The sequence below is a fragment of the Gopherus evgoodei genome, chromosome 14 (genome assembly GCF_007399415.2).
Source record: "Gopherus evgoodei ecotype Sinaloan lineage chromosome 14, rGopEvg1_v1.p, whole genome shotgun sequence".
NCBI lineage: Eukaryota > Metazoa > Chordata > Testudines > Testudinidae > Gopherus > Gopherus evgoodei.
Window position 1 is genome coordinate 6710636 of NC_044335.1, and position 18015 is coordinate 6728650.

An 18015-nucleotide genomic window follows, 5' to 3' on the forward strand; every position below is an offset into this window, starting at 1 on the left:
TAAGAGTTATTAGGTTACATTGTAATTAATGCCTGATGAAGTATATTTCAGCTGCCCTATCTCAAACTTAAATGTATTGGATTTTTGTTGTTGGTTCATTAACCAGGACAGAAACAGCTTTTATGTTTTGTATAATGAAAAAAGAACGATAACTAATCTTTTTTTCTGATTAACTGCACTATTTCTTCAATGGGATTCTGAAACTAAAGCTTCCCTTATATACCTTGCTCACATCCACCGAAGAAGGAAATATACTGATATATATTTTGATCATAATCTAGTCAGAAACTGCAGCAAATAAGCTTCCATGGATCTGATATACAGGTCTTCATTTTCTCTTTTGTCATTGGTGGGAAGGGTGAAATCTCCCTCCTTCCATTACACACACACTCCCTGTCTAGTCTGAAGAAGAGATCAGAAATGAAACACTTAAAACATTTTAAATTTAAGATATTAATCTAATTAACAGTGGTAATTTGTTGATAGACAATGAGGTTAGGGAATATATTTAGTTACATAGTTTTCATCTATTCTCTTTCAACTCTCCCTCCACTTTTAAACTCCCCCCCCCAAATTTGCAGAATCATGCATAGGTATGTGATGCAGTCTCTCTCTGGTGTTATTTGCCTGCTCTCCTTTGAATGTCCCATATCATTACTTCTCCCTCATCTAGAAATGCTAGGTCAGGTTTTCACTCAGAATAGTGGGGAAAAGAGATGGGGGCTGTCTGCTCCAATCAGAAAATCTTCTAGCCTTATTGGCCAGAGATCTAAACAGATGCTCCACTCCAGAAGTTAGGCTCCTCCTCTGGCCAAGATGCACTCTGGTTCTGGTGGAGCAGGAAGTGTCTGAAGCAGGTCTTTTGGCCTAGACTTGCACTGGTTAATGAGGGAGAGATCTGACTGCCCTGCTCAACACACTTTGCTTCTGCTCTCCTATCCCTACCGCCCCCACCAATGGTGCTCATCAGCACTGCTTGATGGGGGAGGTTGAAAAACCGAAGTCAGGCTGCAAAGCTGCTCTCCCCCTCCCCACACTGCTCCACCTAGCTGGAAAAATGCAGGGGACCCAAGTGCAAAAGGAACATAAGTTCCTGATTCAGATGACTTAGTGTGGGATTCCATTAGTCAAGAGAAAGCATTGCAGGGGTAGTTGTAAAGTTGTGACTCCCATGATCACAGCAACTTTACAGTGCAATGGAAGTCATGAATCTTCATGGCACCTCTGTGAAGTAGACAAGAATACCCACTGTACGGACAGGGAAAGGGAGGCAGAGAGAGGTTAACTGAATTACCCAGTGCTAACGAGAGACGTATTGAACCAGGATTAGAATTCAGAAGTCCCTGGCTCCCAGTTTTGTGCTCTGACTGTCTCTCTCTCCAGTATTCTTTACTAGTAGTCCTCTAAATCCCAAGTCATCTAGTCCCCCCAATGTTTATTTTCTATGTGAATGTGATTAAGTTATGGTTTCATCTGTTCCAAGCATCACCTAGTCTTTAAAGACAACCTAGAAATACAGTAGAACCCTGTTTATCCAACCCTCCATTATCCAACTCTTTGTATGGACAACCAGAGCATAGTGGTCCAGAAGGGGGCAATATCTCTTGTGGCTGCTAGATGGCGTTGCATCATTGCACTTTCCTATTCTCTGGTTTATCCGGATTTTTGATGATCTTATCTGGCCCCGGGTCCCAATTAGATGAGATAAATGGGGTTCTGCTGTAATCTATGAGTTAAGCCACAACCACAGTAATACACTAAGAGTTCACAGTTTTACACACACATTTACAGATATTGGTCATCTTCTGGCATTCAGTTGAGGAACTGGCAAGAACAATCAGAATTTGTAATTTTGTTTGGAACTTGTGCTCCTTGAACTTGCACTGTGGACCCAGAATACTTTAAATTACAGTATAACTGAACTACTGAACCTCAGTGCAGTCACCTAATCACTGCTACCTCTATTCTTCAGTACACTAAACACTGTTTTCCTGATTTTCTACAAATTATAAATACAAAAAAGGCAGAAAACAAATTATAAAGAAAAGTAACATTTATCTTGTGGAAATAAGATTTTTTTGAGGAATGTAACTAAAATATTCCCTCCAATATTATGGAGGAAAAGATGATTAAATATTGACTGGGAAAGAGAGTCTACCATAAATACATAATTCAGACAAACACACATACAAATTAACTATGAAATTTTAGACTAAATGTGCCAGCGAACATTCTACAGAAGAGTAGGTTTTCAATGGATCAGTATATTAAGTACCCTGGAATGTTGTGTTTCCTGGTCTTGAATATTCAAGTCATCAGCTTCCACACTGGAGAGTAAAAATGTACTCTGTACATTTCCTACAGCAATGACTTATTCCACAAACCAGGATGTCACCCATACTGACTGCCTCAGCACTGAAGAATCATGCTTATTGTCTTATTTACCCCAACCATCTATTAGTCATCCTTTTGTTTTCCTAAAAGCAAATAAATGAAGTGGTAGTAACAGTAGCTTATTTAGAAGTACAATTATGATGGTCAATATTTAAAACAGCTGCAGTAGGACTTTGAAACTCTGACATGGAGGCCTAGTCACAGGATTGAAACTCAGATACTATATAAAAAGCAAACCATGTGATGGGATAGGTTCCAGATATCTTAGTTTACAGACTTCACCGGGATTAAAGATCTCTTAGGTAAGATGGTGGTATCAGTCTGCGGGGCATAACTTTTTTTAATGGTTTAATTGTTGGACAAACATTCTCAAGCCATTTTTTCAAGTTAGATGCTTTTCCACACTGACCAGCACAACCCTCTTACCTGAAACTAAGCTTAAGATGAGAAGGTGGAAGAGATTCTTAATCCATATCCCAGTGAAACCTGTAAATAGAGATACTTAGATCCAGGCTCATTTCTTGAAGATTGTTTCAGAACATGGCCAGATTCCTAATGAGGATGGAGGCTTCTCCTCTCTAGAAGATTTATTGGGGGGGGGGGGGAGAAGAGAAGGGGAGGGGAAGGGGAGAGACAGAAGAGCAATGCTCTTAAAAACAGATACAGTGGACAGAACCTCATTTAAAGCAGTATTTTTTTTAAGGAACACGATTTTTTCTTTTTGCCTTTAAAGCACAAGAACAAGCCATGAATACCACTGGGGAAAGGCTGCACGCTACCCAGAGTGTGGCTGATCTGCAGCCCGCTCTGCACTGATGGATGGAAGGGGGCTACCATCTGCAAGGCCTGTCCCGGCAAAGCGACAGGACCCAGCAGCAGTAACACTGGCTGGCTAGGCACAGTCACAGCTAGAGATACCTAGGAGCAGGACCTCAAGCCCAGGGCTTCCCTCTGGCTCCCCGGGTCGTGGGACCAGGGGTCGGAGGGGGGGCTGCAGCAAACTTCTAGCAGAACCCTCCTGGACGGGGGAGAAGGGCTGAAAACGGGGGGGAGGGAGGCTGAGGCCAGGGTGGGGAATGGAGAGATGTAGGCCTGGGCCGAGGGGGAAGGAGAACAGAGTGTGGGGGAAAGGAGGGAGGTAGGCCAGAGCCGAGGGGGGCCGGGAGGGAGGTAGGCCAGGGCCGGGGGGGAGGAGAGAGGCAGGCCAGGGCCGGGAGGGGCCGGATACGGGGGGCTGGGGGGAGGAGAGAGGACAGCCAGGGCCGGGGGGGGGACCGGCTACGGGGGTCGGGGCGGGAAGGAGGGAGGAAGGCCAGGGCCGGGGGGGGGCCGGATACGGGGGTCGGGGCGGGAAGGAGAGAGGACAGCCAGGGCCGGGGGGGGGGACCGGCTACGGGGGTCGGGGCGGGAAGGAGGGAGGAAGGCCAGGGCCGGGGGGGGGGCCGGATACGCGGGTCGGGGGGGCGGCAGGCCGGGGCCGGGATCGGGCTGAAAGGGGGCCCGGGCCAAGGCGCTCCGGGGGCGGGGAGAGGTAGGGACGAGTGGCCGGGGCGAAGGGGAGCGCGCGGGCGCTGAGGGAGGCCGGGGTCCCCCCGCTGGAGCTCGGCCGCCCCTGCCGGGGCCGGGGTCCCTGCCCGCCGGGCCGGCTCGGTACCTCCTGCGGCAGCGGGCAGCCCGGCTTCCGCGCTCCCCGGCTCCTCACCGCGCAGCCGCCGCCGGCCCCGGCTACGTTGCAGGCTTGCAAAGCATGCTGGGTAAGGGGGAAGGTTAACCCCCCCGGGCCCGGCCTGCGAGCGCCGGGGAGTGGGCGGAGTCCAGAGGGGGGCGGGGCACAGGCAGGCGGGCGGGAGAGACACAGAGAGACAAAGGAGGGAGAAAGACCCGGGCAGAGAGAGAGACACGGGGACAGAGACACCCCGAGAGGGACAGGGAGACACGGGGACAGAGACACCCCGAGAGGGACAGGGAGACACGGGGACAGAGACACCCCGACAGGGACAGAGACACCCCGACAGGGACAGGGAGACACGGGGACAGAGACACCCCGACAGGGACAGAGACACCCCGAAAGGGACAGGGAGACACGGGGACAGAGACACCCCGAGAGGGACAGGGAGACACGGGGACAGAGACACCCCGACAGGGACAGAGACACCCCGACAGAGACAGGGAGACACGGGGACAGAGACACCCCGACAGGGACAGAGACACCCCGAAAGGGACAGGGAGACACGGGGACAGAGACACCCCGAGAGGGACAGGGAGACACGGGGGACAGAGACACCCCGACAGGGACAGAGACACCCCGAAAGGGACAGGGAGACACGGGGACACGGGGACAGAGACACCCCGAGAGGGACAGGGAGACACGGGGGACAGAGACACCCCGACAGGGACAGAGACACCCCGAAAGGGACAGGGAGACATGGGGACACGGGGACAGAGACACCCCGAGAGGGACAGGGAGACACGGGGACACGGGGACAGAGACACCCCGACAGGGACAGGGAGACACGGGGGACAGAGACACCCCGAGAGGGACAGGGAGACACGGGGGACAGAGACACCCCGACAGGGACAGAGACACCTCGAAAGGGACAGGGAGACATGGGGACACGGGGACAGAGACACCCCGAGAGGGACAGGGAGACACGGGGGACAGAGACACCCCGAGAGGGACAGGGAGACACGGGGACAGAGACTCCCTGAGAGGGACAGAGAGACACAGGGGACAGAGACACCCCGACAGGGACAGGGAGACACGGGGACAGAGAGACACAGGGACAGAAACACCCCGAGAGGGACAGGGAGACACGGGGACAGAGACACCCCGAGAGGGACAGGGAGACACGGGGACAGAGACTCCCCGAGAGGGACAGAGAGACACGGGGGACAGAGACACCCCGACAGGGACAGGGAGACACGGGGACAGAGACACCCCGACAGGGACAGGGAGACACGGGGACAGAGAGACACAGGGACAGAAACACCCCGAGAGGGACAGGGAGACACGGGGACAGAGACACCCCGACAGGGACAGGGAGACACGGGGACAGAGACTCCCCGAGAGGGACAGAGAGACACGGGGGACAGAGACACCCCGAAAGGGACAGAGAGACACGGGGGACAGAGACACCCCGACAGGGACAGGTAGACACAGGGGACAGAGACACCCCGAGAGGGACAGGGAGACACGGGGGACAGAGACACCCCGACAGGGACAGAGACACCCCGAGAGGGACAGGGAGACACGGGGACAGAGATACCCCGAGAGGGACAGGGAGACACGGGGACAGAGACACCCCGAGAGGGACAGGGAGACACGGGGGACAGAGACTCCCCGAGAGGGACAGAGAGACATGGGGGACAGAGACACCCCGAGAGGGACAGGGAGACACGGGGGACAGAGACACCCCGACAGGGACAGGGAGACACGGGGGACAGAGACACCCCGACAGGGACAGAGACACCCCGAGAGGGGCAGGGAGACACGGGGACAGAGACACCCCGAGAGGGACAGGGAGACACAGGGACACGCCTCTCTGGAGTAGAGACTGTTCTCCAGGCTAAGTGGTGCCGGATCATGGCCCAGTTCTGGCACCCAGTCTGAGGTCAGGGGCACTCCTCCCAGCCTGAATGAGAGTACTCACAAGAGACAGGATTGCAGGATCAGGCCCCTGGGGAGTGCGGTCCAGTAGGGAATAGTCTGAAGCTACAAAACTTATTTTACTTGAACTGTGAAGGTGATTTCCATAAATTGCTATCCCCAAAATCCTCTCTCAAGGTGATGACATGATAAAACCAGCTGGCATGTATTTTTAATGGTTGGAGCCAAATGTTGAGAGCACATTTACACAATCACTAATTTCTTTTTAATCGGTGACTTTAGACCCTTCAGAGCTGTCCTTTAACATTTAAACCCACAGCCATCTCTGAAACAGAAACAGATATTTGTAGTGTGGTAGTATGGAAACATTTAAAATATTAACATGTAGGATTCGGAAAAAAACCCACTCTGAAACCCACAGAGACAATATGCTGATCATTTTCAGTGCAATGCCTGTTCCAGCCTTGGTACTTAATAAGCCATCAGTTGTCTTGCCATGGTTATGGGAGATTAACAAGAATAACTCTCATTACTATTAATGGTGGCTATATTCATAACCCCTCCCTTACATCAATGAGAAGATCATGGACCCTGAATATGTGTATATTGGAGGTGTGCAATGAAACATAAAGTAAAGTCCACCTGTACAATTTTCTCTTCCAGTGAAGGACAAAGTGGCCTCTTCTAATAAGTGCCATTATTTTCTGGTAATATGAACTACTGTGAAATGAGGATCCTATTATATACGCACTATATGAGAATCTAATTAGAGTATTCATCATACTATTTCTGTAATTGTATAGGGCCCAGTGATTAGTATCAGCATTGATTCTGCAGTGTGTCTGAATATGTGTTGCATATTCAATACTTTGTGCTTGCAGCCTTGAGGGAGCACTGTTGTGCAACATTTTTCATATGTCATGAATGATGCAGAACTGCGATATTAAGACTGTCTCTATTCTTGGTTAATTTACCAAACATGAACATTCACGCACTGTCTGGGCTGCAGAATCTTCCAGTGGCAGCCCTGGCTGGCTGGATCAAAATTGCCACTAATAACCTGGATCATGTTAATACATTCCCTGCTCTTTCCCAAAGATACGGTTTATGAATTGCATTAAACAATAAATAGCTCTGTATGCTTACATTTGCACTATGGTAACAATATTGCAACCCTTCCTAGTATGAGAGAAGTCTTCACTAACAAGATAAATCAGAAGTAGGAGTAAGTACTTGTGTAAGTGAGAGTTCCACGATCAGGCCCATTCATTCAGTGGGAATGAGACAAAGCCAGCAAAGTCTCTCTTACACAGCATACAAATTAATCAATGCAGTTCCCTAGCAAGTCTTAATTGCTCTGTTCTTGGAATCTGGGACAGGTACATAACCCCAGTGCCATCTCTGAAATGGAGACAGATATTTGTAGTGTGGTAGTATGGAAACATTTAAAATATTAACATGTAGGATTCAGAAAAAATGTCCTCAATTATATCTTCCCCCTTTTCTTAGTTGACTTGCTACTAGTTGGACTACCAATATGAAACACTGTTAGCCATAGTATTTTATCATCATGCCTAATTTCAAATACAGTAAAATGTGAGGACAAGGAACAAACCATAAGACTGAAGGAGATACAAGGAAAATGCACTCCTTTGGATGATTTTTCATACTAGTTTCGATGGGTCTTTTCTCTCTTTAATTTTCCTTGGCATTCAAGTTCTGCATTGTCATTAATTATAACTTATGTAGCAATAATAATAAAATCATAATAACAAAACTTGGCACTTTTTAAGCACCCTGTATGTCTCCAATAGCCTCCAAGTGCTACTGGTGGGAAATGTGATGAGACCTGGAGCTCTTTGCTCTTCTCTGCACCCTATGGTTTCTTAATAGGATTTCTTAGAAATAAAACCTTTGTCCCTTTCCTACACCATGAGCGGTAACTACCTGGTCATTTACGCCAGACTAGCCTGTTTCTGGGAATAAGGCACCATTTTGCCTTAGAAAGCATTACACGGTGACTTGTCCCAAAATAAATACATTAATTATAATGTTTTTGTCTGCGTTTTGAACAGTGCTAAGTTTGTTATCGGCATTTAATGCTATAGCTAATGTAGTAAGCACTTTTGGCCCTGATCCTACAAAGACTTAAAAACATGGTTAACTTTATACACTTCAGTGATCCCAATTATTTCACTGGGATTACTTATGCGTGTAAGTCTTTGCAGGAATGGGACCTTAGGCTTTTCATGTTAATTATATTACATGAGAGAAAATAGCAGAGATAAAATATGTTAAATGTTATCTTCCATATGAAGAAGCCTCAGTAGATCTATTAATTATTATTACATTATTTAATGTTTGTATATAGTGCCATATATATGCACAGTTCCTTACAGACTTTGTATAGCAAGATAATTAAATTTCAAATAATGTTGTTACTGAAGTTACAGTAGAAATCACACTTGCCTTTAATAGAATAACTCCTTCTCTCTGATTATACTATATAGCTTGCCTTCTCACTCCCTCTAGTCTCAAATACTTGCTTAGAGATGCTGCCAGAGAATTGTATCCACACTTGCAAAATCTGGACCTGTAATTATCGACTAGTACAGCCTACCAGTGATAACAGCAGAAGTTGTAGTGTAGACACGGCTCTGGCATTTAAAACACATGAACCCTATCTACATTACAGATTCCACATTGCTACACCAGTGGGGAATTACATGTTCCGTTTTACCTAGTGTATACAGGGGCTTGGAGAATAATCAATCTCTTCTTGAACACCTGTTTGAATAGTTTCAGGAAATTCATTGATGACTCAGGCTCACTATCCTGGCTAGTCATATTCCTGTCTCCATTCACAACACAAGCCAGGACTGTTATCTTTTAATGCTTGCGTTTATCCTACTGTTCAAGTTATTAGGACATCCAGACCATTATCTGTCTCCAGTGACACCTTCTGACAGTATCAGCAGAAATTTTAGGAGGGATTAGCACTTGGATAGTCTCTTGGTCTGAAAGTTAGGCCATGCATGTTTTCCAATTTCAGACATGAGTTAAGGGTGAAAGTTCTCAGCTTTAGGCAAGATAGGTTCACACTTCTAATATTACAAAATTAGAAATCACATGTTCACATAAATCAGCTATGAGCTTTTATGTAACAGGTAGCTATTATTACACACAGTTGGAGTCTTCTGATAATTTTGTCTATAATAGCCAGTAAGTGCATAAGTGATGATATCATCAACCAGAGCTGCTAAGAGCTTTTATTATCCATTTCATAGCAACAAGGCACTCTGGGAAAGTCATCAGACTTTTGCACTTCTTGAAGGCTTAAAGTCACTCAACTAAGACACATCACAATTTATGTCAATGCCAGTCAAAGTTATCAGAATGGCCAAGGGCTGATCCTGCTCAGCACTTGAGCCTTGAAGACACTGAACACATTGCAAAACCAGGTCCTAAATAGGTTATGGAGACTAACAGTGGTTGCTTCAGCTGGGTTGAACCCTTCTGATGGGGAATGGAGAGGGATGTTTGCGCTGCTGCTGCCCATAGTGAACCTGATTTCTGGATATTTAGAGTCCAGTGTCCAGTGCTTGTCAATTTGGCACATTTCAGGAGCAGTCAATCACTCAGAAATAAACACCTGTCAAAAAATACACTGCTCCTATAGTCTGGCGCCTCCGACACCGCCTGATGCTTCTTAATTTACCATAATATGCAGTGACTGTCACGGCTTGTTGCTTTACTGTAGAGAGTATTCAAAATGAAAATATTAGTACAAGACACTCCAGAAAATTGTGTGTATATCTGTGTGTGTTTGCACAGTGTGGTTCATGATTGTACATTTCCTGGGCAGCTACACTATCCACATGAGCCATGAGATACGTACTCTTCACTCTACACATAATTGCATATACACTGTTTTACTGACTTCTTTAGATGCCCCTTCAATATACATTGTAAAAGGAAATTTTCCTTGATCTTTTCTCCACTATATCACACACGGTTTGTTGAAATGGAACAGAAAAATCCACATCATTTTGCAGGTAGAAAAAAAATCTAACGAAAAGGGGAACCTCCCACAAAAAAAAGAGTGGCCCTAGAGGACTACTCAGAATTAGAGAACTCTCTCACACTTTTGGCCTGAGATGTTTTCACATCATTTGAGAAATGCAACTGTTCCGTGAAACCTTGGAACAGTCATTTAGTATCAATACTCCATGGAACTTGGCAGCTGCACTGAATTACCACTTGGTCACACTGTCTAGTGAAATTGCAGCTGGAAATGTGTCTGCAGTCATGCCAGCTTCTCATATTGCATGAGCTGAGATGTTCAGATGTCAGCTGGGACAGCCTGCTTTCTTGCCTGAATTAATCCATCCCTTAGCACTCCCTCATACCCACCCAAGGCCAGGCCTTTGAAGGCACCTGTAGTGTTTTTAGTGGAATGTTGGAATGCAAATCTGTGAGTCAATAGAACCCTGTGTTAAGATGCACATCCAAAAGCATTCCAGCGGGTCACTTCAAAGTTCTCAGCCTCCAGGATATAAATTACATGAATTAGGAATTAAATAATTGGATAATGGAGGTCTTCAATACCACTGTTCAAATGGAATTATGATCTGTGGTATAAATATTAAACTAACATGAATGCGGTCACTTAAACTGACAAAATCCAGGAAATTCTGAATTTAGGCTGCCCTCTACCCTCATCTCATGCCTGGATAGTTCTGGGTCCTGGAGGTGCGTGCAGAGAGAGGGATAGCCCTGATATACTCTGGAGCTTGGCAAATCACCTAACTCATCCATTCCTCCATTTACTCATCAGTAAATTAATACTTAACTTACCTGCCATTTAGGGGTTTTGCAAGGAGTGGAGAGGAAGGATCATCCAGTGGTTAGAATGCTAGTCTAGGGCTCAGGAGAACTGGGATCCATGCCCTACTCCACTGCAGTCTTTCTTGGCAACCTTGGTAAGTCATTGACACCCAGATTCTCAAAAGTATTTAGGCTCCTAACTTTGGTTAAAATCAGTGGAAGTTAGCAGCCTAAAAACCTTTGGGGATCTGGGCCTGTCTCTCCATACTCCAGTTCCTCATCTGTAAAACAGGGGAACTACTGCTTCCTACCTTCCAGGATTTTATGAGGAGAAATACACTAATGATTGGGGTGCTCAGATGCTGTGGTGATGGAGTCATATGCAGTATCAGAGATGGATTGTGAATCTTCACTAATTAGTATTTGTAAAGAAGTTTTAGGTCCTCAGATAAACAGTGCTGGAGAAATGCTAAGTATTAGAGTGGAATCTTCATCCCCTGGAAGACAATGGCACAACTTCATGGACCATAGTCCAGTCCAATCCAGTCCTTACCTCTTCCTGAAATTTTTTGACATCTTTCCCTTCAGGAATCTCTCTCTTCTTGAGTTTAGTTTTTAGGGCTGAACCTACACTTTGTCACTACACATCTTCTCTGCCTGGCTCTGTTGTCCCATGTCTGGTGGTTCTTGAAAGCTCAGTACTTTTATTTTTAAAGTAATCCAATCAAACTGTATAGGCCATGGCTCTGCGACGTATTCTGCATGTTTTGTTTTTAATCCTTGGTCTACTGGACCAGCACGATCATCACTTTTATACCCCATACCCATCTTTTACACAACAAGCTGCAAGAGCTCTTTGAGTGACATTAACATCGATAGTGTCAATGTGGATTTATGGAGCCTTTAATCTGCAGATCCATACCTGTGCGATCACCCTGAATGCTCGGATCCTTCATGGAATTGCAGTGTGACCTTTTCAAAAGTGCTATGCATTTGGCTGTTTCTCTAAGAGACATAAATTAGTCATTTTATACTCTCTCCCTCTCTCTCTCTCTCACACATACACACACACAGAGGCTATTTTTAATTCTTCGCAGAAAAAGAGGGGAGGAGAATCGTAGAGACATAAGCCTTGTCATTCATTAGATATTTCTTTACACATATAGGCCCAGATTCTCCCCTGTGGTACAACTGATTTGCACTGCACTGCCCATGAATACTGGACCTAATCCAGGCATGCCTGGCTGACATGTAAGAGGATCCTACAATGGCAAAGAGCCCACATGGCTGATATTGTAGGCAGCATGGCCAATGGAAAGACAGTGTGGCTGGGACTTCCTTGCATCCTGGCAATCCCTGATGCCTGTATCAGCCTCTATGGCTATTTGCATTTGAAGCAAGTTAGAGCAGCCTTCAGGTTGCTCTAACTAATTTATGGAAATTGGACCTGTGTACAGCTGCTCAAGAAGGAGGGAGTGCAAAGGTGATTAAAGCCACATTTGTTCTCCATCCCTCACTACCCTTCTTGAGTGGCATTGTGCACTCTCTAGCCATACCAAGGATCTGGGCTAGGCAGCAAATCACAGTTATAGTGAGCTCAGATATGGGAGTACAGAAAGATGATTGGGAAGGATATAGGGAGTGAGAAGGGGGACAGGGAGAAATTAAAGCCGAATGAGGCTTCTGTTGTCTCATAGGTGAGGGGGAGCTCTGTGAAAACCATGATTTCCCTACCTAGGTTTCACTGTAGCCACAGCAGTATGTTTGATGCAAAAGGTGTGAGAAAATCCATTATATAAAAAAGTCAGACCACGTGCTGCTGAACTTCTGTCTCCACTCAATTACCTGAAATGCTGTGTTTCCATACTTAGCAAGCTCACATGCCCCACCATGCCAGTCTGCTGGGCTACCACCTTTCATTGATTTCCAGTGTTAGGTTATGATCTTGCAAAGTACTCAGTGCTTCCTGCCTAGTGCTGGGCATCTCCAGCTCCCTCTGACTTCAGCAAGAGTTGAGGATCCTAAGCACTTTGCAGCACCAGGTCCAAAGAGCATGAAAAATGAGGGGAAGAAAACAAAACAAGGGCCATTTTAGCTTCTGAGAAAAAAAAGAATAAAGAAAAAAGTGTATGCAACCAGGAAATTTTCACTGCTTCAGTTTTTAGTATCTTTAGTCCTTCTCTAACTTATAAATAGCTGAATCTATTTCCAAAAGATATTGAAATTACATTTATAAAAGAGAAAACTGGTGATCCTGCAAGGAGTTCGGCCTGGATGGACCTGTGCATCCACATGAAGCTCTTTGCAGGAAGGGGGCTTATAACATCACTAGAAAAAAGTCCTTTGTTCACAGAAGAGGGAGGGCCTGGGGAGTGGCTTAATCCCAATTGTGACACATTTAACACCAATCTGGTGGCACCATCTCTAGTAGAGAAAGTGTAATTCAATCTTGAACAATCAGGTCCTATATGGGTTATGAAGACTAACAGTGTTTGCTTCAGCTGGGCTGAACTCTGAGCAGTCAGTCCAGGACACAGCCACAAATCAACATTTCCAAAAACCCCTGCTTCCAAGATGAGACCTTGCATGCCAAGTGATAGCCCGGATTGGAATAGTTTGACTGAGATATAGACCCCTGGGAAGAAAGCTTTGGAGTGAGAACCTCAGTGGTAGCTGCGCTAGTGGGTATCATTCTGATAAAAGGAATCTTAGCAAACTCCAGTTGCACAGTATGAAGGAAGGCTCATCAAAGGGATGGTGAAGGATAATCTTGTGACTACAGCACAGAACTAAGATCTGGTTTCCTGGGATTTATATTCCCAGATCTGTCCGACACCCAGTGTGACTTTGGGCCTGGGTTTTCAAAAGATACTGACAGTGAAATCCTAGTCCCAATGAAGTTGATAGCAAAATGCTCATCAATGCTGGGATTTCAGACCTTGGGCATGATTTTCAGAGGTGCTCTGCAGCCATGGCTCCAGCTGAAGTCAACAAAAGCTGGGGATGTTCGGCAGCTCTGATCATCAGACCTCTGGTATATATAGTTGGGCATCGAAACATTCAGGTGTCCAAAATCTGAGTCCACGCTGGAAAATGTGGGCCCTAAATCTCTCCGAGCTAGTTTCCTCCTGCGTGAAATGAGGGTCCTCACACTTCCCTTTCTCACAGGGATGCTGTGAGGCTCCGGAGATTAATATTACGGAAGCATTCGGCAGTTTGTGGATGGAAGAAGCTATGGAAATGCAAAGGAGCACTGTCGGCAGCATCCCCACAGCGTCCAAGGCTTCCTGGGAATCAGAGGGAAAATGACAGATTTCATGCACTGGTTATGGCAAATTTCACAGATTACCCAGGGTTATTAGGGGATGATGTCAAAGCACAAATGTAATTTGTGTTGTTTTAAGTTGGTCTAGTTGTTAGTTATGAAAAGAAACAGCATGAAACATTGACCCTTGCGCTGACTATGGCTTCTCTTTTCTGAGATGTATTCATTAGGCTGCAGAGGAAAGGTGAGCAGATTTTGGTTTCAATGGAAGGTCTGCCAGAAGAGCCCAATCTGCTGAGGCTACAGTGGGGATGTGTCATGCCTCTGGCTGTCCAGTGCTGCTTGTGATCCCTCTGGCAGAGAGGGGGTGGTAAGACATAAGCCACTGCAAATTTTCCCAACAGAGTTCCCACCGTGGATGGCTTTGCCTCAGGGTCTCTTTTGGCTTCTGATGGCATTCAACCCAGAAACAACCCTGTACAATTTCTCCTTAATTGCCGCTCCAATGGTAATGATAAATTAACATAAACAATTAAATAATGAAGAAGTAAGAGAACTTCTGACCTTTGCAGCAAATATGGATTCTGGGACACACCCTCCCTTGATATCTCTTACCTTTTTATCTGGTCTTGAAGTCCTTGAGCAGGTAATATTCCTCCTACTGGCTTCAATAAGAGATCTGGGCATGGCATGATTGTTGAATTGGGCTCATCTGTGTCAGATTTATAGAGTTTCAGGAAAATCTGGGCATAGCATCATTTCCAGACACACTAAATACAGCTTCCTAAGATAAGTAATAAAGGGGAAAAAAGAGATTAGCAACACCTTTTATTAGACTGCTGAAAATGAATTCAAACAGGCACACTTTCTAGAGTCATGCACGACATCAGGCCATGAAAAATGGAGGTACAATGAAACAATAGATACAGCACTTACGGGATAACAATACATCAAAAAGGAAGATTGCATCAAAACAGAAAATGGGTGTGGATTGGAGATGTCCTGGATGATAATGACTAAAAACTCTCTTGATCAGGGGAGAAAACAAAAGGTAAGGAAAACAGAAGGAGTAAATACACTACTGGAGAGGCAGCTCCTTCTTCTCTCTATTATTTGTTGCAAAGGAGGTCTTGTTAGCTCTGTGTGGGGAAACCATGATGATATATTTCTAGCTGTGCTTGATGTAACAAGGCCTGATCTAGGATGGGTTCTGTGTGATGATTTTAGCAGGGTTTAGGACCTGTGTAGGTTAGGTCCTGTCAGCCGGGGATGATAGCAACTTTCTATCAAAAAACGTGTGTACATTTATTTGGCAAGAAAGAGGCTACCATGGGGCCAATTGTGCCCCCAAGATCTGTATGTGGAGGGAATCCTAGGAGCTCAATTACTATGGCGAAGGGTGAGAGGGCATAGGAGAACCTAGGTTTATAGACAGATCCTCCAAAGGAGGATCTCTATCCTACTGTTTGGAAGAGGACAGAGTTCAATTGCCTTTATACGGTCATCCCTCATTTCCTAGGACCCTGCAGAGGGCTATCCTTAGGATTATGATCTGTGCAGGGATGTGGGAGAAATGGGCATCTCCGTCGGGGTTGGAGTCACATACATCCCCTTTTCAGACCCATGGAGCTCCTCTGGATGGAAGTACAGCATGGGCTTTCTCACTTGGTCTGTGCCACCCTCTTTGCACAAGGGATCCCCCTTTAAGGGGTGCAGGGAAGTCCCTGAGACAGCTGTTGCCAGAGAAGCAAGCCTGAGGAGGACAACAGCCAGGGGCTCAGAGTTATAGTCCCTGATCAAACAATCAGGGGGGAACTCCACGCAGGGCTCCTATTTGATTTTCTTCTGCCTGAGGCTCTTGAAGTGGCTGTACTATGGAAAAGGATGACCCAGTTCACAATTCAAAAGACACATGACCTTAGGAAATCAATATTCCTATTAAGAATCCTTCAAGCCGCACCCTTAACTCCTCAATCAGGAAAAAAAATCCTATTGACACCCCTCCTGAAATCCCACTGAACTTTTTGCCAGACAGGAGTTCAGGAGAGGGGTCATCTTTGGGAGCTGAAAACCCTGGTCATGGAGAAGTTCAAACATTCTTCATTCTTGGATGGTTTTAAAGGGCCGTTCTAAAGACCTGATCTGGCCCCTTTGAACTCAATGAGGGCTTTGCTATCGACTACAGTGGGAGCAGGAGCTGGTCCTTAGAATAAATAAATCATACAAGCCCAATCCTACATATCCTTATTCACTCGGAACCCAATTCAGCAAGACGTAAGCATGTGTCTGACTTTCAGCATGTTAATAGTCCCAGAGACATCAATGACATACTCCCATGCTTAACATTATGTGTCTTCCTAAACTGAAGTCTCAGGTAGTAGGTAATTGGACTAATCAAGTGAGAGTGAGGACTACCTGAGTCAGGAAGAGTTTTCAGGATTAGGGTCTGGAAGTGTAACTATCTCCCATCAAGAAATACTCACCCTTGTGTTGTCTTTTTACCCTTCTTAATAGCCTCTGGAGATTCAGTATGGTTTTCTGATTCACAAAAATGTCTGACTGATGCTCAGTTGCCTTTCTGTCCTGTCTCAGTTTATTAAGATAAAACTGTAGGAGAAGAATCCTTTCTGTGGCAAGTTATTTATTATTTCAGTCCTGCTATGTTTTGCCATTTCTCCAGGATGGGTCCTTTTGTGTTATTATTTTCTTTGAAAATCTTTGTGCCCATGGAGTTTTCAAAACCAGGAGTTGACACAAAGAATGTAGGAAACTGAAATAAATTACACAGAGGCAAGGTTCTTGAAGACACAGCTGCAGTTCAACCTTTTCCACACTGTTCCTAGCTGATAGTAGAGAATTTAACTCAAACCAGCATGATACCAAGTTATTTCTGTTGTTTTTGAAGTGGCATTTTTACATTCTGATGCCAGGGTGCCTGACCCAAAAGTGCAGCATGAGACTTCTTTATTCATGTTCTAAAGAATATTCCCGCTGCATCCATAACAAATAAAACAAACCTTCAAACATTTCCTGCAAATATAAATACAGCAAAAGCTCCTTAAATCCAGAGTTTTCCAGGCGAGGTAATTTGGTGTTTTCTGTGGGCATATTCATTTCACCTGGAATAAAATGTGTTTCATTGTGTTAGACTGCAATAATTGATGCATGTCAGATTATGTTCAGTGAACAGGTCAGAAAATTCACTATTTGAAACCAATGGGATTTGTGTCCATTTAGAGGCCTAACTTCTTGTTTTAGGTGTGATAGGGACTTTTTTCTTGGATTGTTTGTTTTTTCTTTCCTTCATGGCTGCTGATTTGAATAACAATAGTGAAGTAAATATGAGGTTTTCTCACCACTTTGGGCATAATCCTACTTTTCTTGAGTATAATCAAGGAACGCTTTAATGGACCATTTGTTTCTTCAGCATCATGATGCCCCAGCTACCACCATATTCTGACACTACTGCAACAAGTACTCTTTTGCATTTAAAGGAAAAATGCAACTGAACAGTCATGGTGCCAAAGTCACATTCTGTTCCCAGCGGAGGCAATGGCAAAGCTCCTATTGACTTCAGAGGGAGAAGGAGCAGGTCCAGGGTGGTACACTAAACTTTGCTATTTAGCTTAACGGAACCTGTGGAGGTACCACATTATGATCAAATGGGTCTTTCCCATCTCTTATTTGTGTGATGTTATTATCCTGTTGTGTAAGTGCTTTGCAGCATGAAGCATGCCATAGATCAGGGGTAGGCAACCTATGGCATGCGTGCCAAAGGCTGCACTCGAGCTGATTTTCAGTGGCACTCACACTGCCCGGGTCCTGGCCACTGGTCCGGGGGGCTCTGCATTTTAATTTAATTTTAAATGAAGCTTCTTAAACATTTTAAAAACCTAATTTACTTTACATACAACAATAGTTT

General features: G+C 45.4%; 1 protein-coding gene across 6 annotated transcripts in view; it reads right to left on the bottom strand.

Annotated features, from left to right (window-relative positions):
* ARFGAP1 (ADP ribosylation factor GTPase activating protein 1) overlaps positions 1 to 4135 on the bottom strand; it is a 30611-nt gene extending 26476 nt beyond the window's left edge. For 3 of the 6 annotated variants that reach the window (XM_030533018.1, XM_030533019.1, XM_030533014.1), the window contains exons 1-2: positions 4049 to 4123; positions 2821 to 2972 (exon numbers count right to left, since the gene is read on the bottom strand). The gene's annotated coding sequence lies outside the window, so the exon portion shown is untranslated. Of the gene's footprint in view, positions 1 to 2275; positions 2322 to 2820; positions 2973 to 4048 lie in introns of those variants that run through there. The other 3 variants (XM_030533015.1, XM_030533016.1, XM_030533017.1) reach the window with 3 other exon arrangements.
* Positions 4136 to 18015: the final 13880 nt, after the last annotated feature.